This window comes from Pan troglodytes, chromosome 5, assembly GCF_028858775.2.
Source record: "Pan troglodytes isolate AG18354 chromosome 5, NHGRI_mPanTro3-v2.0_pri, whole genome shotgun sequence".
NCBI classification, from domain to species: Eukaryota; Metazoa; Chordata; class Mammalia; order Primates; family Hominidae; genus Pan; species Pan troglodytes.
The window spans coordinates 181,241,754-181,256,807 of NC_072403.2; the positions used below are offsets into that span (position 1 = coordinate 181,241,754).

General features: G+C 53.1%; 1 long non-coding RNA gene across 1 annotated transcript; it reads right to left on the reverse strand.

Annotated features, from left to right (window-relative positions):
- Positions 1-465: 465 nt before the first annotated feature.
- LOC104007084 (uncharacterized) lies at positions 466-5,039 on the reverse strand. Its single transcript, XR_001718970.2, has 3 exons — positions 4,778-5,039; positions 3,494-3,640; positions 466-862 (listed from the first exon to the last, which is right to left on the reverse strand). It is a non-coding gene; the product is annotated as an uncharacterized LOC104007084 (long non-coding RNA).
- Between the last annotated feature and the right edge of the window lie 10,015 nt (positions 5,040-15,054).

A 15,054-nucleotide genomic window follows, 5' to 3' on the forward strand; every position in this document is an offset into this window, starting at 1 on the left:
CAAGGAAGAAGAGGCCCCGGAGGGCACGGAGCCCGCCTGGAGTCAAAAAGCCAGAGACTGCAATGATCCCAGTTGCAAAGCTGGCACAACAGGCTGTACCCTTTTATGGGAGGGTCACTGCCATGCAGGAGAGGGGAGCAGTGTGGGTTGTGTGAGATTTCCTAGAGGTGCCTCTCACCATGGCCCTGCCAGCACCTCTGTTTGGTGGTTCAATTATCACCGAGGAACAGCTCCAAGTCTGAAGGGTTTTTTGAAACTTTTCCCTGCTTTTCTTGCAATGAGAACTCTGAACGAGGGGCAGAGGAGAAGCAGATGCCAAATCGCCGAGAAGCACTCCAAGCCCTCTGGCAATGGAGTTCCGAGAAGAAAGAATGGGGCGCAGTTTCCAGGTTCTGCCTGCCCCTCCTACCCCAGCACTTCCCTCCCGCCCTGAACTCCTTCCACAGGAAAGGCTATTAAGCCCACCGTCCCTGTCTGAGGTAGACCGGGCAGAAAACACGCAGGTTTTGTTGCGAAGTGGAATGTGCTAGTGTGCTGTCTGCTCAACCAGTGTCTTCTGCTTTGATTTCATTTTTATTTTTTTAAGAAGAAAATAAAAATCTCAAAGACTAAGTTCTCATACTGTAATTCCTGGAAATCATTCTGGAGTCAAATACTTTTGTCTGTTAAGAAAAAAAATAAAATGTAGAGATTTCCTGCCGCTCCGGGAGTGTCGCCAGCAGACAGGGGTTTCAGGCTCCCCCTGCCAGAACTTCTGAGCAACGTGGCAGCTGCCGGGACCGGGCCTCTGAGTGCAGAGAGCAGGCGTTGCCAGGAGCGGACTCAGACAGTGGAGGCCCCTCGCTGACCCTCTCCGGGGCCGCTGCAAAGGAAGAAGAAAAGCACAGGCATCAGCTTCAACAATGCAAAACAAAGTAAGCTTGAATTCAGATGAGGGGCAGTTAAAATCGCAGCCTAGAAGTCCAAATGTGGTTTGTAACACTCCAAACCCCGAGTCAGCCTTCAGCGATTGTTCTGCTGACCATCTTGCTACAGGGCGGCTTGGGTTTTTCCTTGTGGCAACTCCCCAGGGTGACAGATTATTCGGCAATGTCACCATTTTGTAGATGTGTTCGGGATTTCCAGCCATAAGCCATGGATGATATTGGGGATCCTTTATTCCTGGTGGGTGCCCATAAGAGTTTGCAAACTATACCCAAAAGGGCACGGGAACCCCTGAACTTTCCAGGGTGTCTTGGCACACGGCTCACTAGAACTGTTAACGCCATCAAAGTATCTCTGACACGTCCTTAGCCTGTGTTTGAAAACCTGCATCCTTAGCCTGTGTTTGAAAACCTGCAGAGATGGGAGATGCCCCTTTACCAGAGACAGTGCATTCCGTCCACTGGGAGTGACACACGGCCAAGCCAGGCTTCAAAGAGAGAGGTTCACCGTATTCCAATAGTGACTACTGGGATTTAGGGTTGGATCACCTTACCAGAGCTTGGAAGCTGCTAGAAGTTAACATTAATTTTATTGTTCTTTAAAATGAAAGTCCAGCAGGAGGGCCAGGATTTGGGCATCTCGGTCCTTCACGAAAAGGATGACGTTGATTAGCCATGCTCCACATCCCCGGAGTTAAATGTAGGAATAGTTCTGACATCTGACTCAAGAATGTGTTTTCTTGCATGACATTAAGGCAGATGCACAGATCCACGTAGATTAATCCCTTTCACTAGTAGCAGGGGCCCGATGAGGTAGCTGATGAGGAAGAGCCCCCGAGACCAGGCCCAGCGTGGGGCCATGGCCTTGGGATCTGGACGACACCCCAGTGGTTCTGTGCCGCCAGCAGGCCCTGCCGCATCTCCGGGCTGGAGCCCTGACTGTCAGCAGATGAGGCCATGGGTTGGGGTGTCTCTCCCACCAGAACGGCTTCGTGGGGTGCTCACTATCCCTTGGTCACACTTCGGCACAGCTGGCACCGGCTCCCTGAGGGCCCACTGATTGGTTTTACACAAGTCTGTGAAGCCTCCCACAATGCACCATGTCCTTAGCAAATACAACACAGCCCGCTGGTATCGCCTGTTCTTTCACTACCTCCACAACCACTTGTGGCAGAGGAGGAGCCTCCAGTTGCACTTGGCCAAGGCGGCTTTTGTAAGCACATGACAGGACCAAGCCACCCCCACGGCATCATTTCCACGGGAGAACACATCCCAGCAAAACTCCAAGGAAAGGGTAGTTTTGTGAAGAAAATGCTTGTGTTCTAGGACACAGCCCAGCAAGTCCCTGACTTGAAAAAATGTGTAAGAAACAGGAATGTAACATTGACGAAACATGCCTGCCAAGATGGACTTTCCTTGTGGCGAGACCCTTCCTTCTCCTCAATGCCTGGGTGCTAGCAGGGTAGCATCCCCAGCCTCAGAGCTCACGCGTCATGATTGGGGAAATGAGACTGGGCAGCCATTCGGAAGGCCGGGCAAAGAAGAGTGTAAAGAGACATTGGTCTCGTGCTGCAAAATGAGTTACAAATAGTGAATCTTCAGCAATACTGTCTCCCCGTGGACTGGAATTTGGACCCGCTGCTGTGGCGGGCAGCTTTGACCCAATGAGGACCACGCCCAGAAGGATGTCAGAGCAGCAGGGACCTGGGTGGAGTGACCTGGTGGAACAGAGATGCCTGCCGGCTCAGCAGCCACGGCAGCAGCTGCCCGTCACGGGACAGCAACGTGGCAAGAATTCCCCACGGGTTCCGGGGGAGCCTGTGTTGCTGGACCCTTTGCCACACCTCCGAACCTGGCCCAGAGGAGCAGGAATTGGCCGAGTTCCAGGCCCTGCACCTGACAGGGGCTTCTTCAGCCTCTCATGTGATCCTCGCAGCAGGCTAACGTGCACGCCCTTCTGTTTTCCAGATTTGACAGTTGAGAGGGGAAAGCCATGTTTTCAAATGTCACAGTAGAAGAGGCAGGATGCAAATCCAGCCCTGGCTGGTGCTGAAGCTGGGGCAGGTGCATCTGCAGGGTGCTGCCTTCAAGGCAGAGGGGTGACTGCTGTGTTTCATGTCAGGGAAGCCCCCCTTGATGCTCACACCACCCAGGTCGTACGGCTTTGAGGACATCCCTTTCTTCAAACCCAGGTCATCTGAACAGTGTGGGCTGAATCCCAGGTTGGGAGTGAGTAATTCATCATCCAAACTGATTAGAGAATCTGAGTGAGGGACCTTCAAGTCAGGGACAGAGAACGGGCTTCGTCTTCTGGAGCTGCCATAACAAAATGCCGAAGACTGGGCGGCTTCAACCACACAAGGGCCTTTCGACACAGCCCTGGCAACTGGAAGCTGGGGGTCGAGGTGTGGGCAGGGCTGGTTCCCGGGGAAGGATCTGCCGGCTGCAGACGGCCGCCCCTGGCTGCATGCCCGCCTGGCTTTCCTCGGTGCTCACTCACCCCGGTGCCTCTTCTGCTTCTCAGAAGGATCCCCAGCAGATGAGGGCCCCAGCCTGGTGACCTCACTTACCCTCCATCATGTGCTGAAGGTCCTTCTCCAAATGCAGTCACCGTGGGGATTAGGGCTTCCACGTAGGGCCCGGGGCGGATGCAATTGAGTTCGTAGCAGACGTTATCTTCGGGATCCCCTGTCTTCCCCCTGACCCTGTGAGGCTCACTGTGAGGGGAAGGGAGTTCCATTTCTGCTAAAGCCATAAACTGGAGATCCTAAGAACTTATGGGACCACTCAGTGCTGACTTGCGTAATCTCCTGGTGGCTTCCCTGTCTGCACCCCATCTCTCTCGAAGCCTGGCCTCAGGCCCTCAGCCTGGCACCCTGTCTTCCAGCCTCCTCGGCTCCACTGCAGGGCTGCCTCATCCTCAGCACAGCCCCCGTCAGCTCAGCCTCTGCACCCATGCTTTGGCCACCTCCTCCTGTCCTCCCCACTCACCCTCTGGGAAAGGGGTTCATACAATCTGCTGGCCCTGTTGCCAGCTCTAACCCATTGATCCTATCACTGCTTTGGGGTCAGTCTCCCATCCTCCAGGTGTCCAAACTCTCCACCTTACATATTTGAATTCCATGACAAATCATTTTTAACACTGCCTTGCCTGCAATCTCACCATTTTTGGATTTCTGTTTATTGAACTTGCTTGGTTAAATCTTATTCTCTTCCATCTCTGTGTGCAATTACACAACTGGTCATCACTGGTAAAAATCTCAAAACCACCCACAGAGACAGTCCAGCAGGCCGCATCATGCCACCAGCCAGCCTCATGCGCCTCCCTCATGGTCTCCTACCCATCTCCTGGCTGACACTGGTGGCTTCTCCCTCTCATCAACCTGCACCAGCTCGGGCCTCACCCTCCCACTGAGCACCAGCCTTGCTCTCTCCTGGTCCCTGGCAAGGTGGGGGTGATCTAAAGGAAGTCTCGGTCTCCTCCCCCTGCCCTGTCCACGGGTGCCCCGGCCCCTGTATCCAGGGCCCTGCCCTCCACACTGGGGACCACGATGCACATCCCCGCCCCGCAGAGCCAGTCCGTGGCCTGGCCTGCCCGCCCCGTGTGCAGCTTTCTGCCAGCACAGCTCTGCTCACCCTCAACTTCACTGTTTTTCTCCTGGATTCTCCCCATCAGCAAACACACATGCTGTTATTTGTCCCATTTTAAAACACAATCAAAACAAAACAGAGCACTTTGGACTGCACTTTCTGCCAGCCACCACCCTCGAGCTCCTGGCCTATGCAGCTGACCCCACGGCCAGGTCCTCCTTCACGTTCTCGCCACCCCAAATGCGGGCACCGCGGCGCCAAACCTGCTCTTCCCACTGTTGTCAATAACCGCAGCCTGGCCGAATCCAGTGATTCATTTCTGTCTTAATCTCTCCTGGCCTTTCGGCAGCGTTTAACATGTGCGACCCCTCCCTTCTCCTGTCTTCAGCCTTCCTCGGGATCCACGAGGTGCCCTCTCTCCCATCTCCCTCTCGGGAGTGTGTCTCCAGCCCCGCACCTGCCCTCTCTATTCTCAGTGCATCCCCGCCGCAGGCATCACCCTCTGACTCGTCATGCCATCCGCCCCCTCCCTCACTGTATCTACGCTTTATTACCTGCCTTGGCTCGTACAATGTCAGCTTTGCAAGGGGTTCTTCCAAGGTCTTATTTTCAATTGATCAATGCCGAGGATGGGGAGCAATGCGTGTACCAGAGGGGGCTGGGCACACGCAGGCTTGTTGTTGGATGGAGGAGAGGCAGCATCCCCTGCATGCCTGGGTGGTCTCCATCTCCAGGCCTGCGACAAGCACTTCTCATCTTCCCATCCTCTGACGGAGCCAGCCCCACCCACCACGTGGACGCGGGTGTTGTCTGTGGACCAAGGTCAGTGTTTTGTTGGTTTTTCTTATTGTTTGGCACCAGCATTACATACACCCATAGACCTTGTGGTTCTCCTCCGCCCAGAGGGGCTGGTGCTGTGGCTGGGGCACCGCCCTGGGGAGGCCCCGCCCCAGGCCATGCAGTTCCCAGGCTCATTTCTGGGAGGGGTTGGTTCTCACAAAGGGGGACAATCATGAAATGGCAAACCTGAGTCACGGCAGCACAGAGGACAGCCCCTGAAGGCATAAGCAGGAAGGGCATAATGCTTTCCAAAAGAGAAAACTACATGGACTTTACTGACTCATCACTGAGTTCTGAGATCACTGACACTTGCACATGTGTCCATGCTGTTGTGAGTCATGGGGAAAAATGGAGGAACAAAATGACCAAGTGGCAGGGTCTGTAAGAGTCTCTCACTGTAGGGATGGGCTGCCCTGAGGAGACACTGCCCAGGCCTGGGTGCCCCGGGCCAAAGTCCTGACCCTTGCAGGGCTGTGTCCTGTGGATGACATGTGGCACTGGACTGCTCACTGACAGGTAGGAACTATGCACTGAGAGGTGGGACCTGCTGGCCGAGGGGTGGGAACCGCCTGCTGAGGGGTGGGAACTACTGGCTGGGGAGTGGGAACTGGGCACTGAGAGGTGGGAACTGCTGACCAGGAGGTGGGAACTGCTGGCCCGGGGGTGGGAACTATGCACTGAGAGGTGGGAACTGCTGACCAGGGGGTGGGAACTGCCTGCTGAGGGGTGGGAACTGTGCACTGAGAGGTGGGAACTGTGCACTGAGAGGTGGGAATTGCTGGCCAGGGGGTGGGAACTGCCTGCTGAGGGGTGGGAACTGCCCACTGAGAGGCAGGAACTGGGCTGAGTGCTCAGTTTTCCTGTTCTGCTGATATCTTCAGAGGCATCAGGATGTGGCTGCCTTTGGGGAAGCTGCGTTTACCCAGCCAAGGATGCTGCCTCCAGAAACAGAAGTGGCCTCAGGCCAGAAATAGGGGTCTGCCTTTTTAATATATTGTGTTGGTTAAATCAGCAGTCCCCAACCTTTATGGTACCAGGGACCAGTTTCATGGAAGACAATTTTTCCATCAACTGGCAGTGGGGGCAGTGGGGGCAGTGGGGGTGGTTTCTTGATGATTCAAGTGCATTACATTAATTAATTAATTAGTTTGTTTTTTTTTTTGAGACAGTTTCGCTCTTGTTGCCCAGGCTAGAGTGCAGTGTCACAATCTCGGCTCGCTGCAACCTCTGCCTCCCGGGTTCAAGCGATTCTCATGCCTCAGCCTCCCGAGCAGCTGGGACTACAGGTGCCCGCCACCATGCGCAGCCAATTTTTATACTTTTAGTAGGCACAATATTTCACCATATATTGGCCAGGCTGGTCCCAAACTCCTGAACTCAGGCCATCCACCTGCCTCCCAAAGTGCTAGGATTACAGGTGTGAGCCACCGCACCCAGCCCAAGTGCATTATATTTGTTGTGCACTTTATTTCTATTATTATTACACTGTAATATATAATGAAATAATGATACAGCTCACCATCATGTAGAATCAGTGGGAGCCCTGAGCTTGTTTTCCTGCAATGAGATGGTCTCATCTGAAGGTGATGAGAGACAGTGACAGATCATCAGGCATTAGATTCTCATGAGGAGCACGTAACCTAAATCCCTCGCATGCACAGTTCACAATAGGATTTGAGCTCCTGTGAGAATCTGATGCTACCGCTGATCTGACAGGAGGTGGAGCTCAAGGGGTAACTTGAACCATGGGGAGCGGCTGTCAATACAGATGAAGCTTTGCTCACCTGCTGCTCACCCCCTGCTCTGGGGCCCAGTTCCTCACAAGCTATGGACCGGTACTAGTCATGCTCCCAGGACTGGGAACCCCTGGTTTAGATCATGAGGGAAATCTCAGTTTAAATCTTTATTTTAAAAAAATAACAAAAATGAATTTTCTGCTTATGATGGCCTTATATTAACAGAAATGAGTAGTGCTCACATTTTGGAAGTAAGCATTCTAAGTTATGATGATGATGATGATTTACTTTTGTATGTTATATATACACGGGTGGTATGAGTTCAACAGTCACTTGCGTATTATCAGCACATGTTAACTTAGGAGGATTCTAGAACTTTTTTCTTTCACAGAATTAGAAGTACCTTTTCCAATATTCATGCCATGAAGAGTTTGTTGGTGAGTTCTGATCCACCCCTCTCAAATCTGCCTATATATGGGGCCGTCCATGGTGATGGGGTGGACAGCTGGGCTCTGCAACCTGCCAGCGTTTTCCTGCTGTGCCCTGAGGCAGTGCTCAGGCTAGCCAAAGATCTGTGGGTGCTGAATGCAGCTGTCCTCATTGTGAGCTCCCTTTTTGTCACCAAAGCCGCTTCTCTTGGTTGATTCTGTTAGGTGTGGGGTGTATCCACAATTTCTTAGGTTAATACTTAAGAGATAGAGACGTACTCAATCCAGGTCCAGTGGAATGCCTTTGGTAGTGGGATTGTACCCAAAGTTCACAGAAGATAAATTTTGTATAAAATGAGCCAGGTTTGCTTTGTACATTTCCAACTGTAGAATGAAATTTAGGGGGCTGAATAGTCAGTGTCTTATTTCACTTGTGTCTTTGGATACAAATGTTTTTCTTTTAAAACTCCTGACTGCATATTCCTTGTGTGTGTGTGGCTTTTAGTCCTAGATTGTAAAGCTTGCCAAGTCTGCCTGCTGGGAACTGACTCCTCTATGCAGAAGCTCCCCTTCCTCTGACACAGTGCAGGTGGGTCAAAGCCTCCTCCTGCACTTTATCCTTGAATTACACAGGAACTTGCATTGAGGCCATTGAAAGGGTGATGGCTTAGAGTGCATGAGAGCCTGGCCACCGTGTGCTAGTGACCGACCGCACCCGCTGTGGCCCTCAAAGGGAGTCATCATCACCTGCCTTGCCAGGCACTGTCTGGTGAAGCCCCTGACATCTCTCCCGAGCCTGTGGGCAGTGGGGATGCTCTCTATGGCACGGAAAGCCTGAGATAGTCAGCGTGAGATAGTAATCAGTGTAAAACTGAAATCCGTCTTCTCCTTATCCACTGAGGCGTCAGCTCCCCCGCCGGCAGCAGGTGTGCTGTTTTCAGTGGCTCTGGCACCCATGGCTGTGGGTCGTGCTCTAGCAGTGTCTTCATCACAGAGGCACTTCCCTGTGTGCTGCGGCTTTGCCACCAGGACATCTTCTGCACACACTGTCCTGGGTAGGCCTTAGAGCTATGTCTGGACCAGAGAGCTTCAAACTGTGCCTACAAACCTGCTTCTGTCTCCTTGTGAATTTGAATAGGGGAGGTTTGGAGATCATGAAGATGAGCCCTTAGCGACATAGAGACGACGATTCCCTTTTCCTACTAGCAGTGACCCTCTTAGCCAGCAACCTGAGTAGCAGGTTTATCTAGGCGTCTTGTCTCCTGGTCTGTTTCTAGAGCTTTCTGCTTTGCCTGGCTTTAGAGAACTTGCTTTCTGTCCATGCCCTGTAAGGGATGGAGTGACTGATTTGCAGTTTCTAGGGGGACAGTGACTTTGAGAAGATCCCTGCATTGCACACACCACAGGATTTTACCGTACAGCAGAAACACTTCTGCCTCTGTTCATGAGGTGGGCTGGTGCAGAGGGCGGGCGCGTCCCCTAGGAAAGCTGAAAAAAGGGGAAAGTAAGAGAGTTCTTGGTGGAAGTATTTTTGTTTGTAACTTTGCCTCCTATAAGATGTTAGAGAAGAAAATCGTCCCAGAATGGGGAAGTAGGGGAAGAGAACGGATAATCCCTGGATTGGAGCGCTAGTCTAGTTGATTGGTCAGGAAGACTGCAGAGGTTTCCAGGTTGGATTGTCAATTTCAGTTCATCACAACAAGGCCCAGGAATCAGAAACAGGGCTGCAATCAGCAGAAACAGCCCTGCTCTGGACATCTCAGGGGCCTGAACATGAGGGCTGGGTCCAGGGAGGACAGGGCAAATGACGGCAGGACAGCAGCCCAGCCCAGCCAGGGCTCACAGAAGCGCTCCCAGGCAGGGCAGCAGAGGGCCCAGCAATGCTTCTTGAGAGCACGCCCTGGACATGACTTCATGTGGATGTGCTTTCCCTTCTAGAAAGACACGCCTGGGGCGCCATCATCACTCGACATCCCTTGAATGATGGAACTGCCCTGAGACAGTTCCAAGGAGTGGCGGCCCAAGGCCTCACACTGGACGGAGGCTGAGCTCCACTGCGGCCCCGGCAGGCGGGCTTCCTAAGAGCAGCGTGGAATCCCGGGGCTCTGCGCACCGTGCCCGGCCCCGGGCTCCCTGACGCGAGGCAATGCCTGGGCACAGTGTACGGCCACCGGCACCTTCACTCCTCACCTGTGCACGCGAGTGTGGGGGATGAAGCGACATCGGTGTGTGGCGTCTCAGTGCAGCGCCGGCACACACACAGCCCTAAGCAGATGCGGAGCAGAGATGACGGTGGAGTCACCCCGCGGGTGCAACCCCATCTTAGCAGGAGGGCCAGGTTTTGGGCAGCTCGGGCCTTCAGAAAAAGGATCATGTCGATTAGCCACGCTGCACATCCCGGGAGTTAAATCTAGGAATAGTTCTGACACCTGACTTAAGAGTGTGTTTCACTGCATGTATTAAGGCAGATCCGCAGACCCATGTAGATGAATCACCTTCACTTTCAGCTACTAGGAGGGGCCCCATGAGGTAGCTGATGAGGAAGAGCCCCCTAGACGAGGCCCAGCGTGGGGCCACGGCCTTGGGATCCGGGCGGCACCCCAGCGGTTCTGTGCCGCCAGCAGGCCCTGCCGCATCTCCGGGCTGGAGGCTTGACTGTCAGCAGATGAGGCCACGGGGTCGGGGTGTCTCTCCCACCAGAACGGCTTCGTGGGGTGCTCACTATCCCCTGGTCACGCTTCGGCACGGCTGGCACGGGCTCCCTGAGGGGCTGTTGAAGAACCCCCAGGCCCCCTGGGTCTTGCCACGGAGACCACCCAGCCTCAGGCTGGTTCTCAGGTGGCCCCTTCTCTACGCTTAGGACGTGGCTTTTCCCAAGCTCTTTCCCAGCTGCCTGTCACTTTTCTTCCCAGCTTTCCCTTCCGAAGGGAGCTCGGCTTCATTCCATGGCTTTCCAGTCACGTCATAAGCATTTCCTCGTCTGACCCACGAACTGATAAAACGCTCTGGACGGGGCGGCCTGGATGCTCCAGGGACTGCATCATCTCCGTGGGCGGCAGGGCGCCTGCAGGCACCCAGCCTTGCGCGGGGCAGGCGGTCTTCTGAGGGTGCAACCCTGTCCCCCCAGGGCCCTAAACACAGCGTCAAAACTGAGCTACCTCCACAAAAAATTTGAACAAACTAGAAATCATAAGGTGGTGAATAATGATATGTTACCATACGCAAGTAGAAAATTGAAAGTTTAACCAAAAACTAAGTCCAAAGCAACAGCTGCGCCAGGACGGAGAGCCCACAGTGAAATTGCTGCGTGCGCCCAGGGCGGCGGCGGCGCCAGGTAGGCGCGGATCCCGCTGCGAGGGACTTGCCTGCTGACCTGGGGCTGCAGGGAGCTCTGCTTTATCAGGAGAATATTTGAAAAGCGATCTATTAAAAGGAATGCTTAAGTGAATTATAAAAGTCTGAGAAAGGAAATGGGAGAACCAAGTTATCTAAATTTTCTCAAAACTAATTATTAGCTGGGCGAAAATGTAGATATTCGGGGCACTGAGGGTGGTGAGTGCGATTTTGCTTGCACCATTGGCAAAGTATACCTTGAATTTATCAAAATTTTGTCATCATCTAGTCTTAAATAGTTAAAGGGTAAGCAAACGACGCTAAACAAAATAAGGAGACAGAGAAAAGTGCGGACAATTCTCACAGGAGTTTCCACTGGGGCTGCATTCCCAGGGCGCTGGCCGGGAAAGCTCAGTCCACTGAGCACAATATGCTTCCTCCATAGCGTGAAGGCTGCCACCATCTACCGAGTGGATCATTAGGCCTGTCTCCCAGAGACAGCAAAAATGTGCAGAACTACGTACACATCCCTGGGCCGGAAAGCACTTTCCCTATAGATTCTGGTGCCCTGCGGCTCTCGGATGGGGAGACGCGCGCACTCCAGACCCCCACAGGCCCCCAGAGCACGGTGGAGGGTGGGGGCAGAGTCATAAGAGACGTTTTACCAAACACCACTGAATGCAGCTTTTTCTCTCCCTTGAGAAAAATGAAACACCCAGTAATTTAATTTTAAATTTAAAAGCTGCCTCTTTAAACTTTGTTGAAAAATACAGAATATGCCACCATTCTGCAGTTTCATGTCATGAATGGATAAAGTATGAGGAAAGGGAGGGGAGGAATCTGTAAAAGTTTAATGGAAAAGGCAAGAAGAAAGCTGGCCAAGAAACAGAGAGGGGGAACCAAGAGAGACGGGATGTGGGGAGGAGAGAAAAGCGTGCAGATGAGGAGAGAGCGGGGGAGGAAGGGGACACAGACAGCCCGGAGCGTCCCTTTCCGAGGAGCGCTGTGGACAGGCCTGAGCAGCCTGGACGGGAGTGACTTGACGATGTGATGGGCGGATTTCCTGGCAAACTTTCCACCTCTTTCAAGTCACACCCATCTTCAGTCTCTGCTCACCATGACAGAGTCACAGCCACACCCGGGACAGAACCTGGGCTCCGGGCAGCAGATAATTGGAGGATATTCTACCCAGGGCTGGAACAAGCCAGGTCCAGCCTCAACTGCTCTGTGGCTAGTAAGTGCGAGGATGCTGTGTCACAGGTGTCACACGTCACTAAGAGAACGTCGTGGGCACACGGGGAATGTCTTTATGGCACTGTCTGGAAGCAGGCTGCATCTCAGCAGCTCCAGAGGTTACAGGGGCTGGTTTTCACGAACACAAGAAGTGTTAGAGACAGGAGACGTGGAGGAACATGTCGAACCTGGTGGGGATCGAGTTTAAACACATCTGCACACACTTGGGTGTGTGTGTCCCAGCACATCTCAGCCCTGAGTGCCCACACCTGGCTTCCCTGCCCCCCCACCCCTCCTACCCCACAGTCCACACTGCCCCACACCTACTCGTGTCCAGAAAGCTCTCACTGAGCCTCCTCCCACTTCAGCCACTCTTGGAGGACTGAGAAAACAGTGGTGGGGGGCCAGTTCCCAAATCCAGGCGCTCCCAGCACATCCAAATCCGGGACGACTGACCAAGGGCTCGCACTCAGCCTGAGGAAGCAAGTGGTCCTTTGACTCGGAGTAAGAACTGCTCAGAGGCCAACGTGCTCTGGCTCGGGTCCCCCTGGCACCTCCAGGCAGGTCTTTCTAATTTGGTTCCTGAACACGCTCCAGCTCCCATCCTGAGGCCTGCCCTTGCCCTTCCCTCCCCCATTGCTCTTCCCACCCTCCTCCCTTGCCATTCCCTGTCCTCATTGCTTTTCCCACCCTCCTCCTTCCGCTCCCTCTCAAGGCCCTGCCCTGTCTGGTTCACCATCCTCCTCTCGTCCTCTCCTGGCTCCTCCCCAGAGCTTGGTGTTCATTCGGACGCCTTCTCCCTGCAGCCTCCACCAGGGCCCTGGCTGCCCTCGCCCTCCAGCAAGTCACTGTATTTTACTTTCTTCATGGAGTTTTTTACTTTTGAGATTTATCAACTTTACATGCATGTCTGCCGCATCCCCCCTCACTAGATTTCATCTACATGGGAACAGAGACCCCTCTGCTTTGCTCCCTGCTGTAAACATCCCGGCTCGGGAAAGTCTCTATCTACAGACACTGCTGGGTGCTGAGTTTCCAGAGCAGTCAATGCGATGTGGGACTCCGTAGTGAGAACTGAAGATGCATGAGGATGAGGGGTGCTCGATCCCTGTCCTCTGTGATCTGGTACAACAGAATCAACCCCTGCATGGTGGGCCCCAGTGAGCAGCCTGCGGGATGCACGGAGCCACCCAGAAACACGTGAACTCGGTGGCAGCAGCAGAGACAGAAACATCTCACAGTACACCAGGAATGAAAGTGTAAAATACTTAGCATTTGACAAGGTTTCCAGTTATATGTTCTTCTTTGAGCATCAAATGAGGGTCCCATACCTATTTCTGTGCTCATGTTACAGACAGAATGGAAACACAGAGAGTTACAGAGATGTGATCCAGGTGGGGGCTGGGAAGGGGCTTCCTGCAGAGGTTTATACCCAGGCTCGTGGAGAAAATGCCCTACGAGGGACCAAGCCAAGGACTCAAGCAAACGCAGGGAATGAGACAGCGTTTCCAGGTCAGAATGCGGGAGCCCTTCAGCAGAATCGGGGGTTAGGAAGCTCGGTGACTTCAGGCAGGAAGGCGATGGAACGGGAACAGGGTCCTTCTGTTTCACGTAGGCGATGGAACGGGAATGGGGGTTTTACCTTTCACGCAGGTGATGGAACGGGAACGGGGTCTTTCCATGTGGGAAATGCTGAGCCTGCGCTGCCAGCAGCCTCCGGGTGAGACATCTTGTGGACAGTTGGGACAGGCGGCAGAGTAAGAGGCAGTGGTTTAGAAGTCAAATGCCCTTGGACAATTGTGGAAGCTTTTGATTTTATTATTTTATTATTAACTGAAAAAAATAGAAAATAGAAAATAGAAAAAAATAGAATTGGAGAGGAGGAATAAGTAGATGTTTAGCAACAGAGCGTGCAATGCAGCAGCACACTGAGAAAAGTAGACCAGAAAGGACGGGGAGCTTCAGGAGGTGACAACTCACAAATATGACGGCCACTCACAGGCCAGTCCTGCAAACGACAGATGACTCGAGGAGAGGCCGGGCGTGGTGGCTCACATCTGCAATCCCAGCACTTTGGGAGGCTGAGGCAGGTGGATCACCTGAGGTCAGGAGTTCGAGACCAGCCTGGCCAACATGGCGAAACCCCGTCTCTACTAAAAATACAAAAATTAGCCGGGCGTGGTGGCGGGCACCTGTAATCTCAGCTACTCGGGAGGCAGAGGCAGGAGAATTGCTTGAACCTGGGAGGCAGAGGTTGCAGTGAGTCGAGATCATGCCATTGCAATTCAGCCTGGGCAACAGGGCGAGACTCCATCTCGAAAACAAAACAAAACAAAACAAATGACTTGAGGAGACGGCTTCAGAAAACACTGTTGTGTTTGGTGACTGAGAGGTTATTCATGTTCTTGGACAATGCTTTCCAAATGTTAGTTTTCCTACAGGTCACGCAAACATCCTGCATGTGGAGGCAGACTCCGGAGGTCTGGGAAGCACTGGGTTTTGGGTTTTTTTGTATAAAAGCTTCCAGATGGCACTGATGCTGCCTGTCAGGGGACTACACCTTGACAAGCCTGTAGAGACTGTGTTAGAAGGGCAGGGTGAACACCAGGTCCCGTAGCGAGGTAAGGGGTAAGCAGGTGTGAGGAGGCAGGGCAGACACATGGCCGCCTTCTAGGAGTCTGAGAGTGGAGATTAGGATAATAGAAGCTTAATGGCATTTTAAGGTTAAAGATCTTATTTTTTGCTTTGTATTGATTTTGGACGGATGAGTCCTGGAAAAATTAATTGCCAAGGGTCACTTGGAAGAGAGTGGGTGCCGTGACATCGGTGGGGTCACCCAATGTCAGACTGGCGAGCATTTTGAGTTGCCCGTAACTGTTGTGCCTCAAGCTCCTGGTGTTCCCGGAGGCTGTGCCCTGGAGGCCCGTTGCAGAGAACACGGAGGCACATTCTCCTGCTGTGAAGTCAGCC